Below are 16126 nucleotides of genomic sequence, written 5' to 3' on the forward strand. Positions count from 1 at the left end.
CTAGTCTCCACTGCCTGTATTGACTCCACAGGGAACCTCTCTTGACCAGCTCAGAGGGAGACATTAATGTTTAACCAGAATGAACCCAGGGTGCCCAGACCCAGATGTTGCTGGGCTGGGCTGTGTGCTGCAACGAAGTTCACAAAGGCAGCTGGCGGCCAAGCCAGCAGGTGCCTCACCCAGAGCAATAGACAAAGGAACCTGAACAACAAGGGAACAATAAACTCCTGCCATTAGGAAAGACAGCGCTCGCTGTTGGATGTGTCAAGGCCACACAAAGATCATTGATGGACTGTTATCTCCCTTTCTTTCACCTCTGCTCAAGAAAAATATTATGGATACATTCTGGGGAGTTTCTCCCTGAAAAAGGGACTTCGCTCTCCCCAGTGCATTTAGATTTTGGTCTCCTCATAACAAAAGGAGGCGGGCTGTGCACCAGGGCACTGTGTGCCTGTGCTGGCCGGCAAAGGGGGACAAGATCAAGGCTCCTTGGTTAGGCAGGCAAAAGTCAGCTTTTGGCAGCATTGCAGTGGGTTTTGGAGAAGCAGAGAGTCTGAGAGTGTTGGGGCAGGAGGTTTAGGAAAGCTCGTGGAGGTGTTCCTCCCTTCCCACTAACCCCTCCTCTTGCAGCCCTTCTGGTACCTCCTCAACTAGGGACAAGACTTGTGTGTCTTTCAGCTGTACAGTGGAGGGAGGAGTGTGAGGATGAGGTGTGAGCTTCAGGACAGATCTGAAACACGGATCTCCTTTCCCTACTACTTCAAGGACTTCTTCTGCACAACCTGTATGCGAGAGCTCTCCTTCTTCTGGGACAGCAGACACAGCAGTGGGGAGGCTCTGGAGCCAGGAGCAGGAGTACATGGTCCGGATAAGCATGCTTGTCCCCAGCTCTCTAGGAAGCATCAGTGTGGAAGGCTGCAGCTCACTTGACTTGTGCTTCGATCACTTTGGAGACTGGGAGTTTCTAGGAAGCCAGGTCCTGCTTCACAAAGACCATGGAGATGCCCCTGGTAGCTGCAGGAACTGCTTTACAGACAAGCACTGCATAAAGTGAGTCATCTAGAGCTGGGCAAATTAGCTGGTGTTTTTCTTTTTTTTTTATGGCTGGGAGTGGGACCCACGACCAGAAGTTAAGTGTCTCATTGCTCATGAGGATTACAGGTTTCATAACAGCATCCAGAGTCCCCCATACACCAATCAGATGCATTCAAATGAGCTGTGGGAACCACAGAGCACATGTGAGTATCACGGTACAGCATCTCAAGGTGATCACCGGGGAGAATGATCATTTGGGAATCGCCCGCTAGAGTCTTCTCTTGCAGAAAAGTGGGAACTTTTCCTTTGAGGATCTTTTTACATTCGTGTGGCATGTGTGCGAGAAGGAAATGAAGTTGGTTTTCACAAAGTGAGGTCTGCAAAGCTGCCCTTCAAAAAGTCTCACAGGCTCTTTAGAAACGGCCACAGTGGTAATTCAGGTGGGCATCACTGGCAGGGATGGGCTGAAATGTGTGTGTTAAATGACAAATTAGTGCCAGATACCTGTCCAAGGAGCTGTGCAGTGTTAATTACCCCTCATGCTCCATCACCACCTAGCTCTCTCCTGGTCTCAGATTGCCCAAAGTGGCATTGTGGGGCAGGGGCTGTATGTGACTACGGAGCTACGCAGTGACCAGCGCGATGAGACCATGACCCTGTCTAAAACTGCCAAAGAGAGAGCAATTAGTGTGGCAGCCAACCCTGGAATTTGGGATTTAGCTCTATGTTATGCAGCTCTTCTGCAGCATCATCACAGGTCCACCATTGCACTAGACTTTTGTTGGCTGTAAAATTGTGTGTGTTACTCTCTTTTAGGGGAATATTTTAGGACCTAATGATGCACAGTGCTGCTTGTTATGATCGCCAGTGTAACACATATTAAATCAGTGTCATAATCTAGTGATCTTAACCATGAGAAAATCACTAGAGTTGTTAGGAGGCAGGAAAGTAGGAAATTACTTGTTACTGAAAGAGCGGTGTGTGAAGTACTGATGCCTTCTTCACATCTGTATTCATTACAGCAAATATTAACCGCTAGGATGTTCCCAGCACAACAAAGTTAGGAATCAGAGTCATTAATGATCGTTATGTTTTAATAATACTTAATACCAAAGGTACCAGTGAGATTACATTGTTCTGACAGATAATTAGTTTCAGTGGAAACTGCAAGTTGCAGCCACAGTGTTAAACCCTTGTGAAAAGGAACCTGAGAAACTGCTGTCTTTGGGTAGCTCCAGGATACATTTAGGAAAGTGTGTTTTGAAAAGGTGTGAGTCAGACTGGGTTTGCAAGGAGTAAATCATGTCAGACAAATATGATTACTCTCTAATGAAATAACTATCGGTCTGGATAGAGAGGGACCAATAAATTCCATAAATCAGGGTTTTTTTCAGGCTTGTCTCGATGCAGTTTCCCATGACGAATTCTCATACAGCTTTTTAATCCTGGCTTGTAATTGCGGTTTGTACTGCTGTATCGCTGCCTTGCAGAGCTCGGCAAGGGTGGAGGTTAGGGGATGGGTACCCCAAGAGATACCAGCCCTACACCGTGTTTTGCACATCCTGTGCTCGACCTCTTCATCTCCTGAAGTCCTGCTTCCTGCCAGCATCACATGCCTTCCAGGACAGTGTCTCTTGATACACCGAGAGGTATCACAGGCACCGTGAGACTTTTCATTTCTGGTGTGAGCCAGCTGGAGGAATTTATTCAATGGGATTCAGGTTGCCCAGAGAAGTCGTGGCTGCCCCATCCCTGGCAGTGTTCAAGGCCAGGTTGGATGAGGCTTTGAGCAACCTGGTGTAGTGGAAAGTGTGCCTGCCCATGACAGGGGGGTTGGAACTAGATGGTCTTTGAGGTCCCTTCCAACCCAAACCATTCTATGATTCTATGATTCTTCTGTTGTTTTCATGGAGCTGTCACTTGAAGCTTTCAGAGGACACGAGGAGCAGAGAGCAAATCGTTACGGAAAGCTCTGCCACATCTGCTGTCCGGACTGCATGTAGACCCAGTGTTCGCGTACGGCGGTGTCTTGTGATTGAACTCATTGTTGAGACAAAGTAGTGTACATCCTAAAAGGAAAGGGACAGGCCCTACCAGTTGACTTGAAAATGTTCAACTGAGTGCCTTGGCACAGACTCTTAGATGAAGGGCAGAGAGATGCTGGTGTTGGTTTAGGACAACTGTTATTCACATTGAGTGATATTGTGTTCCTGGGGCATGCAGCATCATTTAGAAGTCAGCCCTCATCAAGGGGCTTTGGACCAGACTATCATGAACGTGATGATGTACACAGGTTTGCTCTCCCAATATGAAGAAAAATCTCATTAAAATGAGAATGGGACAGCCTAAAGCTGCTAAGTTAATGAGAGAAATGAAAGGGCTTGTAGGGAGGGATAAAAGAGATGTTATTATATGCTGGAGGGAGAGGAACTGAGCCTGAATGATGACACCAAACATCACTTTGTGATTTTTCAGACTGACTCATCCCAATGGCCAGGAGACGCCTTCCTCTTGGAAAAAAAAGCATAATGTGTTTCGATCTGTTCTTGGTGGTTTTGCAAATAAAATAAAAGCAGAATGTAAAAGACTTTAGTCAGTTATTCTGTAAGACATCGACAGCCATACGTATTATCCCACTCTATTACTGCTCTGTCAAGGAATCATATAAACTAATAGTATTAAAATGAAGACCCTCTAAAGTGAGATAAAAGTGAGACAATTCACATTGTGAAGTGTGGCATTTTGAGACAATTTTAGACTTCTGAAAATCAAATGTGTTCCCAAAAAATACATTTTCTCTGTGGAAGGAAGAGGTAGAGAAGTGAAAATTGTTGCTTCACTGCCACCCACAGAAAGCTGGCAGATTTTTGTCGCGAAGAGCATTCACAAGCTGCTTGTGGGATCTCTGCAAGAAGGAAGAAATTCCGGATAACTTCCTCTGCTGTGGTCTGTCCCTATTCCCTCCTTTGTACACCACTTGTGCCATTCACATGCTTCAAATCCCTGCACAGGTTGGCCAGTGGAAATATGCATTCCAAAACATATCCATGAAATTGAGACACTAACCCTCTCTTTAGCTGAGTTTCCTCATCTTCAAAAGAAATAATGACCTTATTAATTAGTATCTGCAAAGTGTGAGATGGAGAATGCACATGTCCCGCTCAGACAGGGGTGTTTCCCTGAATCCAGACCTAAAGCGGAGAGCTTGGTGCTGTTGCTGGAGCAGGCAGCCTGCCTGCAGAGACGTGTCCCCAGCCATGCACAGGAGCCAGGGTCTCCACACGTGACACCTCTCTTAACCAGTTTTGGACAAGAACGTGCTCTCCCTGTGGCTTTTTTCCCTTGTTCAGTGGGACTGGTATTGACACACAGGGATGCTCTGAAATGAACTCTTATTAGCACACAGGAGCTGTTTCAATACTCTGCAATTAGGGGATATAATTGCAGGCAGGGTGGAAAGGGGTTTGTGCTAAGAGCTGTCATTTTGCATTACTGCTTACCATTCAGTACCTCAAACATTATAGACTTGTTTTCCAACATTTCCTTTCCCAGGGCTGTGTGGGCTCTGCATGGTCCCTTGGGTATGATAGTCTGTTCTTCCCAGCTCGAGATGAGACGAATCTTCTGGAAACACTTTTTACTTGTTTAATTTGCATCTTGTCACTGAATAACTCATTTTCCTCTATAGTTTTGGGTTTCTTTTGGTGGTTTTCTCTTTTTTTGATGGATGTATGAATTCTGCAGTCCAAGAGGCATCTTCAGTTGGCCTCCAGGGTCTTTGAATGCAGTCTGGATCAAACAAGACGTGAGCCAGTCTCGTCCTAAGGTTTTTTCATCTAGTTTCTAAATCTTCCAGCGTTCTCATCTCATCTCCTTTAAACGTTCCTCCCAGTTTGAAGTCTTTGTGATTAACATAAAGAAGAAATAGGAAAATGTGAAATCAAGAAGACATCTAAAGAGCTACCTGAAGCCACTGGGGATTGGGCAGTGACAAGGTCCTTCGAGCTGTCAATACCTGTGGGCAAAACCTGCAGTAGTAGTGTTCAGCTTTGCTGGTGGTCACTAGATGCTTTTTGACATGGTCACCACTGAAGAGTCTCATCTTGCTCATCTCACACAGTGTGATCTGCAGCTGTGGCACTGGTGGCAGGCTCTATACCCAGAGGTGTGCTGGGGCAAAAGGCAGAGATGCTTCTCTGTGGAATTGGGATGCTTTGCCTGGAGAGTTAGCTTTGAACTCACCAAAGGCCTCTCTGTCAGTCCTGACAGTGCAATGGAAGCTAAGAAGTACTTTTTCATTTCCCAAAAAGTTTCTGCCAGCTTCGGTAATCCATGTGGGCACTGGCCCAGAAATGTCACTTCAAACAACCCTTTCCCAGCGACTTTGTTGGACTGTAAATCAAGTGAAGAAAGAAAACCCTAAGAATTGACAGGCTGAGAGAGTTGGGGCTGATCAGCCTGGAGAAGAGAAGGCTCCAAGGTGATCTTATTGCAGCCTTCCAGTACCTAAAGGGGGCCTACAGGGAAGCTGGAGAGGGGCTTTTTACAAGGGCGTGTAGTGATAGGACAAGGGGCAATGGATTTAAACTGAAAGAGGGGAGATTTAGATTGGATATAAGGAAGAAATTTTTCACTCAGAGGGTGGTGAGGCACTGGACCAGGTTGCCCAGAGAAGCTGTGGCTGCCCCATCCCTGGCAGTGTTCAAGGCCAGGTTGGATGAGGCTTTGAGCAACATGGTGTAGTGGAGGGTGTCCCTGCCCATGCAGGGGGGTTAGAACTGGATGATCTTTGAGGTCCCTTCCAACCCAAACCATTCCATGATTCTATGAGTCTAATTGATCTCTCTGCATTTGAAAGCGAGGCTGCTTTGGCTTCTTTCAAACGAGTCAGCCCCGCTAGGCCGTGGCACAGATAGCATGGATAGCCAGAATATACAGGCTGATGAGAAGACAGTCTTTCAGCACTGCTGACTAAGCAGTATCTGGATGACAACTTGGTTGCTGCCATTTGGCTGAAAAATGAAAACCGGCATTTTTGGCAATTGAAATTCAGTTATGACAAAAATGATTTGCACTTTTTACTGGAAAAAAATGCTGTCCATTTCCAGTGCATTCAGCTCGGCCTCATGAAGTTTTGCCCAGCTTCATTGTGTTCCTACTGGAGCTCTTGACTGTCTCATCCTCCTGCCTTTGTGGTTTTTTTTCCCATAAAATTTAACGTTAGGGGCTAGAAGGGGGATTCTTCCTCAGAGAGTCAAGCAGAAGACCAGCCATAACTTTCCTGAAAAGGAATACGAGGGATGTAGCTGTGGAGAAAAAGCTCAGCCCAAAGACAGGAGTGCCAGGGTTAAAGCTGTAGCTCTCAGGGCTTCCTGGAGTGTTTTCAGGCAGTGTTTGCAGACTACTCTGGCTCAGCCTCCGATGCGCTATTTGCAAATATTTATGTCAGCAGGTTTCTGTTTGCTTAGATATTTTGGGAGTGGCTGTTTGCTTTTATTCATTCATGAATTGGGTCATGTGTGCCTGACCAAATATTTGCTTTTCATTATTCATTATTTGCAATTCATGTGTTGCTGGTGGTAATTTGCTGTCCTCTATTCTCGTCTTTAAAAAGTTCTATGCTGTATCCTCAGAAGTTGAAGACAATCGTGGGTGGCAGGTGTTATGCTCTGCATCAAACACCTGCAAATAAAGGGAATTTGAGAGGGAGCTCAGAAATGGTTATGAAATGATTAATGCCCCTAGGAAAAGATGGAGGAAGGACCATGAAATAGGACAGTGGTCTTAAAGTTAACTTGATAATTAAGTTTTCATGGAAAAAAAATAACCTAAGGAGAAAAGCATTCAAGAGTACTTGCAGTAGTACCCACAAGTGAATTGTATTGTGTATTAGGTCATACCATCCCAACGCAGAGCAGTTACTCAGTGACAAGCAGAGAGAATGGACACTGGGTCAACTTGGGAAGAAAAAATGTGAAGCAATAACAGGAACATCTAGATGTAAGAAGAAAGGGCAGGGCAGAAAAAGAGAAACAGTCAGCAGGGGACATGAGGAGTGCTGAGAAGCCCTTCTGTATGCACATAAGAGGAAGACAAGGGAAAAATCAGTCTTCTACTCAGTGAATAGGGAAAGCTCCCGAGAGAGGACACAAAGTAAAATGTTTAATGCCTTTCTTCTGTCTTTACAAAAAGCTGGACTGCTCAGGCAGCTGACAAGAGCGGCAAAGCCATGGGAATCAGGATGAAACAGGGAAAAGTACTGAGGAGTTACATAAGTTTGTGATTCTCACATTATCTAAACCTGACAACATTCAACCCAGGGTGTTTCAGGCAGGTCTGAGCTGTCTCAGATCTGCTGATTCCTGTCTCGGAGAGCACTTGGAGAAGGAGTGGATTTCTGGAGGCTTGGAAAAGACCAAGGCAATGGCCTTGGAAGGAAGGGTAACCACAGAGTCATAGAATAATTTAGCCTGGAAGGGACCTCAGGAGGTCCCCAGTCCTATCTCCTGCTCAAAGTAGGGTGAGCCGCAAGATCGGAGAAGTTTGGTCAGGGCTTTATCCAGTTGATATTGAAAACCTCCAAGGATGGAGCCTGTACAACCTCTGGGCAACTGCTCCAGTGAAGCAATCATCAGAGCTACAGGGTCAGCCACAGGGACACCTCATTTGTTGTATGGCACCTTTGGGGGTTCACAACCCCAACCTGTATTTCTGCAGTAATTTGCAAGTGATTATTTCTGGGTCTAGAATTTGTGTTTTGGGCTTTTTTATGAGACCCACTCATGGATTATGATTACATAAAAAAACCCACCTTTTTCAGGGGGAGTTTGAAGGATGCAACTCCATCCCTCAGTGGTGGGCAGTCTGGATACATTCAAATGTGTTTTAGTCAGCAGCAGACATTTGTTTGACTTTAAAAAGCAAAAACAAGCGCTGCATCCATCAAATTTCTATCAGAAGTAGATTAAAACACAGCAAGAAAAACTGCAGCTTTCCCTCCATCCAAAAGAACAGAGCAGTTGAGGGTTTTTTTCTTTATTTTGAAAGCTTCGTAAACAGGTACAAAGCCCATCTCGACCTCAGTGTGTCGTGCTGGAGACAGACCTGGAGGCAGCCAGAATCAGAAAGCCTTTCCGAGGTGATAATTTGCTGCAGGAGTCACCCCTCACGTCTCGGGCGTTTTGTTTCCCCAAGCATCAGAAGTCGCCCGCCTTGCCTCCCTTTCAGTGGCAGTTTGTTTCACAACAGTGATAAGAAAACAGGGAAGGTGCTCCGTCTGCGTCCTGCTGGGACTGCCTCCAGATGCTCCCTTCAGTAGCAGGAGCTGGCCACCTTCCAGCCTGCCAGGATTTCGCCTGCAGTGAATGAGCTTGTGAAAAAACACAAGCATCTGGTGCAGATTATCCGATTTCTAGTCCCCTTTCTTTTAGCAGCCAGGATCTCCGTCGGCTCGGCCTCCTGCCTTATCCATTGTAGGAGCTTTGAACCCCTTTAATAACCATCCGGCTTCTGATCTGTGTGCTCTCGTCTTGGTTTCTGCCCGACTCAGTCTGGTTTGTGATTGAGGCAATTGCCCCAGAATACAAGATGACTGTCTGGTCTTTTCGCACTGCCTGTGCAGAAGTCTCAGAGCAAAATTATCCCTTTAACCTGTGGGGAAAACAGTAAACTTGTGGGTACTCTGCAAACTCCTTTCAGGGCTCTCCACCCAGGCCCAGCATCAACCCACCTGCCTGAGAAGGAATTTATTTTCTGTGCTATCCTACATCACGAGAGTTAAACTGCATCTTTGCAGCAGTGATAACATGGGGCCTTTGGGGCGATGCGATCCGAGCCCCAGCAGCAGCTGGAGCTTTCCTCCTGGCTCCATGGTGGGCTTTGGCATCCAATGCTGACCCATTCAGTCCTCAATACTCGCACTAGGGACCTGGGAATGCGCTTATATATGTTTATAGGGGCTGCAGCCCCACTGCTGCCTGTAGCTTAAGTGCGGTGGATGCGGTTTGTCCTCCCAACCTGTTCCAGCCCCCAGCCCTGCCCGTGCTTCCCCACCTCATCTCCATGTGGCATCGCCTTCGCAGGCTCCGTCCCTCCCCGTCAGCCTTTCCTGAGTTCTCGCTCTTGTCTTTTAAGGAGCAGAGCCACAAGCTCAGCTTTTTAAAGTTCATTTTCACTGCTTACCTATTTAAGGAACATTTCTGAGGAACAGAGAAATGTGAAAGCTTCTGAACACGGGAGCCGTTAAGCCCCCATGCACTATGTTTTATAGCTTGATGCTGGCACGGGCGCATTCAAATATATTTTGACATACAACGTGTTATTCTTTCCAAGGCAGTTGGTCTCTTTATTTATTTAGTTAGAGTGAAGGATTCATTCCCCGCTGACTAACAGGAGACCAAGGATTCCCACTTGCAGCTGAGCCCCTGCACTTCATTCTCTGCTGGTGAAATTGTTTTCATCCATTCTGAAGCTATTGCACTTCATTCCTCACCGATATATTTTTATTTGTATATAAAATAAAAATGTGACAGCACATGGAAAGTTAAGAAGTGGATAAATTCATAAATTACTTTTATATAGCAAAGCTGATATAGCTGTATTCGTCTGGACTTAACCAGTGCTCAACCAAATAGATGTTAAAGAATAGTTTTAGAAACACAGCGCACCCTTCCAGAGGAGGTACACAAAGCACACTCAGTTTTCTCTTTCCTGAAAATCATTTCTTATCTACAGGCACCACGTGCCTATTAGGCATGGATGTCTTCAGACCACGAGTTTTGCCCTTGGAGCCCTTCTGGGTTTCGAGAGGAGATCAAGGGGACCCCCCCAGCTCATGACTTCTCAGCATGGAGAAAGTCATCAACCGTTCTGCACATCCACGTCTCTTTGGCAGAGGTGGAAATCACTTAGAGATATTTCTGCATAGCAGGATGTGTTTCTTCTGTAGAACTGGCACCTTGACAAGCCATGGTGGGACTGGTGGGCCTGGAGACCCTTCTTGTGCTGGCACTCGAGGTCTGTGCCCAGGCGGTAGAAGGGACAGGGAGGTGAGAGTTGAAGATCGGCCAAGATCTTCACTGAAGGTGGCAAGAGCTGTTTCTCCTTATGGAAGAAAGAAGTACAGCCCTTTCCTGGAGGCTTCCATTCACTGCTTGCCAAGACCATGCCATCAGTGCTTGTGGAAATGGAAATAAGGAAGGGCTGCAGGAATTTCAGTATTAAAAGCCAACAATCAAATACATAGGGTTTTTTTTAAATGTTTGTATTATATTATTTCAAGTCATTTGCTGTACTCAGTGATTAATAAGTCCTTCAAAGTTCTTCCCCAGTCACTTCTTTGCTATGTTTGACTGTTCTGGAACCATTACCTTGAAGGATCTTGGTCCCCAGCTCATATCTGAGGGACTGTCCTTGTTTTGGCTGGGATAGAGCTAATTTTCTTAGTAGCTAGAACAGCACTGAGTTTTGATTTAGTATGGGATTTGGTGAGAGAAGAATGTTGATAATACACTGATGTTTTTAGTTGTTGCTAAGAAAGCAAGGACTTTTCAACTTTCTGTGCTTTGCCAGTGTGCAGGTGCACAAGAAGCTGGAGGGGAGCATGGCAGGAGCAATGGACCACAGAATCACAGAATGGTTTGGCTTGGCAGGGACCTTAAAGATCATCTCGTTCCAACCCCCTTGCCATGGGCAGGGACACCCTCCACTACACCAGCTTGCTAAAAGCCCCATCCAACCTGGCCTTGAACACTTCCAGGGATGGAGCATCCACAGCTTCCCTGGGCAACCTGTTCCAGTGCCTCACCACCCTCAGAGTGAAGAAGTGAAGATTTCTTTCTCTGGCTACGAGGCCTCCCTGACTTTAAAACACGCGATTATTCTTTCTCTAGTAGCGAACCGTGATACCTCATCTTGGTCTGCGCATAGGATCAAAGCCAGCACGGCAAGGAGGGAGATCTTCATCTTCTCTCAGTCGTCTCTTCAGCCCAGGAAAAGCACCCTCGCCTGGGGACAGGATATATCTCTTCCCTGCGTTTGGACCGAGTGATGATGAAGACAACAATTTTGAAAGAGTGGGCAGGGATCATGCATTATTTGAGAGGCTAGGAATGCATGTGGGTTGACCCACAATCCTTGGCTTAGGATGTGGGCTTGGGCCCAAATTGGAATTGGTGTAATACTCCATATCATGCAATGTCATGCTCAGTATATAGATGAGGGTTGGCTGGGAAGCTCACTCTCTCACACCAAGCTGTGTGGTGCCGTCGACACGTTGGAAGGGAGGGATGCCATCCAGAGGGACCTCAACAGGCTGGAGAGGTGGGCCGGTGCCGTTCAACCAGGCCAAGTGCAAGGTCCTACATCTGGGTCGTGGCAATCCCAGGCACAAATACAGACTGGGTGGTGAATGGATCGAGAGCAGCCCTGAGGAGAAGGACCTGGGAGTACTGGTGGACCAGAAGCTCAATATGAGCCGGCAATGTGCTCTTGAGGCCCAGAAAGCCAACCGCATCCTGGGCTGCATCAAGAGGAGCGTGGCCAGCAGGTCGAGGGAGGTGATTCTCCCCCTCTACTCTGCCCTCGTGAGACCTCACTTGGAGTATTGCGTCCAGTTCTGGAGTCCCCAACATAAGAAGGACATGGACCAGTTGGAGAGGGTCCAGAGGAGGGCCACGAAGATGATAAGAGGGCTGGAGCACCTTTCCTATGAGGACAGGCTGAAAGAGTTGGGGGCTGTTCAGCCTGGAGAAGAGGAGGCTCCGGGGTGACCTTATAGCGGTCTTCCAGTACCTCAAGGGGGCCTACAAGAAAGACGGGGAGAGGCTGTTCAGGAGGGCCTGTTGTGATAGGACAAGGGGTAATGGTTTTAAAATAGAGGGAGGTAGATTCAGGTTGGATATTAGGAAAAAATTTTTTACCATGAGAGTTGTAGAACACTGGAACAGGTTGCCCAGAGAGGTGGTGGATGCTCCATCCCTGGAGACGTTCAAGGCCAGGTTGGACGAGGCCCTGAGCAACCTGGTCTAGTTGGAGATATCCCTGTTCCTTGCAGGGGGGTTGGACTAGATGACCTTTGAAGGTCCCTTCCAGCTCTAACCATTCTATGATTCTATGGTCATCAAAATTAAAGCCCTGACTGCCACCTGACCTGACTCCACCTGAGAATGTCTCCCATCACCAAGGAGAGAGGCAGGACCTGTCCTTGGGCCATCATTCGGAACTGGGCAGGAAAGGAGACGATGCCAATGTTTCACTGCATTTTTTCCCAAATAAGAATGAAGGGGGGAAAAAACAGGTACTTTGCAATTTTTAGGGATATTTAGACAGCAACTAAGTTCATTTTTGTGCTTAGTATTTGAGTTTTCTGTCATTCATTTTTCATCAGAAAAGTCTTTTTCTTTTTTTTCCTGTGGAAAGCCGAGTATTTTCATGAGAAATTAAATTGTGATGAAAGCCCACCAAAGGAGAATTTTGATAAGAAAATTACAGCCTGAACTTGTTGACATTCAGCAAATCTCCAGGTCCCAGCATGAGGATGAGGCTAAAAATACCGCTTTGAGTGTTCTGCAGGGATGGATGGGAACCATCCTGGACACTGCTCCTGGGCTGAAGGGCACAAATCTGCTTGATTTCCTCATGCTTATTTCATCCACACTTGGGATCCCTGGAGAAGAAAGCTTGGGATTAGACGGGTTTCCTCTAATGCCTCTCTCCTGTAGCTGGACACGTTTCCAACATCTTGGGGTGCCACTATGGGCAATGCCCAGCCTTCAGCAGTTTAGTACATCACGGGGAAGCATGGACCGACTTCTGAATCCCGATGTACCACTACACTGCAAGGGTCACAGTTAAGAGCTGGGTTAGACTTGGAGACTGCTGTGTCTTCATCACTCAAGTCTCCTAGGGACCTCTGTTCATAAAGTTCCTATTATTTGTAAGCTGGGAAAATCGGAGAGGCTATTAATGCTGATTTAGTCCTGGCCAGACTGGCTCCATGCACTCTGTCCACAAGGACCCTCATTTAACGAGCCTCCTGGAACACAAAGGACTCATGGTGCCTTGTCAATTCTGCTTGCAAGTGATCCAGAGAAGTTACCAAGCCAAAAAGGGCTGAAGCTAACTCAATGCAGAATCCCTGGGATTTCTGTGTTCTGCTCCTCTTTCTTGTTCTTCTAGGAAAGAGCTGTGCAGACACACAGCATGGAAGTGTTCGGGTCCAGATGGGGCTATTATTTGAAGCCCCATACTGTGCTTCACTGTTTTCTGGTTCGTGTTATTTCTGCATGCAGCACTGATGCAAGAGTTCTGGGGCAGTCAGAGGCACTCCATCCTCAGCTGCTTTGCAGCTGTGTACAACATGAGCAGTCCAACAGGAACACTTGAGAATTGCCTTTATTTAGTGACTATCACCGTACAGGTCACTGGAAGCATCCGTTGAGGAATTGTGCTTTTTTCCTGCTTTTGTGGATTTTCCCAAACACTTTTTCCATGGTTCATACAGTAAATTCTAGTGCTGAATGCTAAACAAAAGGCAGGATGGACCTTGTGGGTTTTTTGCAAAAGCTATAAACTTGCACATCCATGGCAGCTCTTGCTCCCTGTGAATGTTGCTGACAGTGCCAGCACAGAGCAGAGGTGCTCTGTGTGCACAGTTAGGCATCTGGAAGTCAGAGGACAGTGAAGATGGGCAAAAAAGGAGGAAAAGTACAGTCTGTACGGTGCATGGTAACGTTGTGCTCTTAATACTGAGCAGGGAGGGAAAGGGGTTTGCACAGAAAAGGAGCGTGCCTGATTTAAAGCCCAGCAAAGACACTGGAAATCCATCCCAGCAAGGTAGAAGACTGTCAACAGGACAAGTTCATAACCCTGGCACGGAAGAAAGAGCCCATTAGTTCTCTCTGGAACTGATGAGGCCATAGCTGACCCAAGGGGATCCTTGAGAAATCAATAGTACTTTGGTAGACTTTTCTGCAGCACTGTACACCCGTCTGGCCCAAAAGGACTCCAGAATCTTTCATCAGTTTTCCCTCCATAGCTCATGCACGCACGTCTGAGTGGCAAAGGTCAGACATAAATATTACAGATGAGGAATTAAAAAGATCTATAACTGAGATTACGAAGCAGAATTCCTGAGGGAGACAGGGTTTGCGAGAGATTTCTGCAACACGCCTGGAGCGCAGCAGCCTCTCAGCCCCTGCGCCGTGCAGAGATGCGTGATGCTGTGTCGGCGTGGGCACTGGGGAGATTCGGGGGGCTTGCCGTGATGTGGGGCTGCAGCCATCCCCCGCAGGATCTGGAGTAGTTCTGTCTTTCATAGAGTCATTGAATCGTTTAGGCTGGAAAGGACCTTTAAGATCATTGAGCCCAACCGTTAGTCTAACACAGGAGCAGAGGGTTGACTGCCTTCCCAGTTGTATTCACGTGAATACTCCTCACCTGCTCCACAGTCCCTGCAAAGGGGGAGATGGGGCACGGAGCGATCAGGCACATGTGTCCGACTGCACAAAAAAATTTGGGTTGAGCCTGACAACCAGCAAGGTGCTCTACAGTTTAGGCATGCACTGTAATGACAGAAAAGGGACTTAGGGATGTAAAGAGAGGACCTATCAGTGGTCCAAGGCCGAGGATTTCACAGCAACCAAACCCTTGGTGAGGGAGTCCTTAGCCCAGGGTTAGCAGGCAGGGATGCTGCTCAGCTCAGGCACTGAGTCCAACAGCTCTTGCTATAGACTGAATGACATGACCGTGGAGACCACTACGAGTTCGTGCCCAAGGACCACAAAGCAGGTGGGATTCACAAAGAGCATGGTTAGTTCCTAGTCTGGTGATGCAGCAACCCTGTCTGCACCCCGGCTCCCAGAGCACCCCTGAAAAAGAGCAGCCGCCAGTGTTACTGCCTCTCATTAATCACACCTTGGATTAATTAGGAATCATGAAAAGCTGATGGTTCTACAAGGGCTCTGAACCTCTCTATTTAATGTTCTACTCTTGTAATTTACTACAGGAGCCCTGAGCGAATAACCATCTTTAATAACCACATCATCATCATGAAGTCATTAAGAGGGGATGGGACGCAGGGGGATCTCAGCTATGAATAACAAAGGGATGTGCAATATGTGTTCTTTCATTCCCGTGATTAGCGGGTGCCAAGGCCGGCATTGCTGACAGCCTCCTGGGGGCCTCCAGCTGCAGCCTGCAAAGCGCTGAAGGGTCGCTGGTCTGCATATTGACACGTCCTATCACAGCCAGGCTGCTGACATCCTTTGGGGCATGTTTGTCTTGTAGGGTGACAGATGAGAAGGCAGAAATACAGGCTGAAATTGCAGGCCAACACGCGGCCTTAAAACTGAACGATCATTTTAGAATTAATTGATGTAATGGTCTTATCAAAGTGCCATTATTTAATAGCCTGGGACTGATTGCTCCTGTTTCTTATTATTCCATCCCCTACCCTGCCAGGAACAAAAGCAGTCAATGACTTTTAGACCCGTACCAAATGCCACTTTTTGTCCTCTTTCCTGGGAGCGCTGCGGGGACAGCAAGAGTGGCTCTGGACGGCAGCAGCATTGATGGGACAAGTACCCTTAATCTCTTCCGTCAGCGTCATGAAGGTGGGGATGAGCTCCAAAGATAGCCAAGTACATGACAGCCTGTCTGGAAGCACAAGCAGCTCCAGCCCAGTCTGTGACAGAGTACAACTTAGAAGGACCGACAAATAATTGACTAAGGTGGTGATTAATAGAAGTGGCTCAGAGCACGGGAACCTTGTGCAGAGCTGGATCCGAAGGTCTCTGTGGAGATGAAAAAGCACCACATCCTCAGTAAGCTCATAAACTCCTGGAGCCAGGGGACAGTAAGCAGGGGCTGGGGAGACCTGATCTGCCCCACAGATCACATACGTGCCCTGCCATCACCTGCGTGTGAAAACGTTACATTAACTTTGTTTTTAGGCTCAAGTCAAGCCTGGGGAGGATCCTTCTGGTTTAGTGTAAAATTAACTACTGTGTCTTTAGCCGATGCTCGTTACCATGTCTTGTTATTAAAATAAGGGTATTTATCTTGGGACTGGCATCATTTCAGCTGTGCTGGG

This window comes from Tauraco erythrolophus, chromosome 19 (genome assembly GCF_009769465.1).
Source record: "Tauraco erythrolophus isolate bTauEry1 chromosome 19, bTauEry1.pri, whole genome shotgun sequence".
Lineage (NCBI taxonomy): Eukaryota > Metazoa > Chordata > Aves > Musophagiformes > Musophagidae > Tauraco > Tauraco erythrolophus.